Source organism: Nematolebias whitei, chromosome 23, assembly GCF_014905685.2.
Source record: "Nematolebias whitei isolate Nwh7 chromosome 23, NemWhi1, whole genome shotgun sequence".
Classification (NCBI taxonomy): domain Eukaryota; kingdom Metazoa; phylum Chordata; class Actinopteri; order Cyprinodontiformes; family Rivulidae; genus Nematolebias; species Nematolebias whitei.
Genome location: NC_056520.1, coordinates 10,834,064 through 10,834,698, shown reverse-complemented (window position 1 = coordinate 10,834,698; position 635 = coordinate 10,834,064). Strand labels below are relative to the sequence as shown.

The following is a 635-nucleotide window of genomic DNA, read 5'->3' as shown; positions in this document are numbered from 1 at the left end:
GGTCTGGGTTCCTCCTTTTCACCTGATGGCTGACTGGAGTCCTGTTTGGGTTTCTTCTCTGCTTTCAGGAAGGCCCAGTTAGGATATCCACATTGCTCTAGAGCCTGTCTTGTGTGGGATTTCTCCTTCTGCCTGGCTCCTGAGCTAGTGGGGACGCTGTCTGCTCTGTGGTACAGAGTCCTGATGACTCCTAACTTGTGCTCCAAAGGGTGATGGGAGTCAAACTGCAAACTTTTGCAGTTGCAGTCCAATTTTGTCACTTTACTTTCACATTCCAGAATGTCGCTAACAGGAAGTGCTTCCCCCTTTTTATACATCAAGTACAACATATGAGTAATGATGTCGTGTCTTTTACAATCACAAATAGGGGTTGAACGACTACATAATTTTTAAACTCAACATTAACATAATAAAACTCGAGGAGAACTTGAGTACTTGATGACATCATAGGATCTAAAGATGTCAAAACAAATAAATATATAAAACCGCAAAAAAGGTCATTATTTTAAAAAAAAGACCAACAAAACATTGGGAGCGTATATTATGCTCCTACCATTTATCATACTGCAAATAAGTCACAGGAAAAACAAAACTATTAGTTATTATTATTAAGCAGCAAAAGTAAAAGAAACATG

General features: G+C 38.9%; 1 protein-coding gene across 1 annotated transcript in view; it reads right to left on the bottom strand.

Moving 5' to 3' along the window:
* LOC119429040 (cilia- and flagella-associated protein 47-like) overlaps positions 1–635 on the bottom strand; it is a 108,232-nt gene that overhangs the window by 57,671 nt on the left and 49,926 nt on the right. The window lies entirely within an intron of this gene.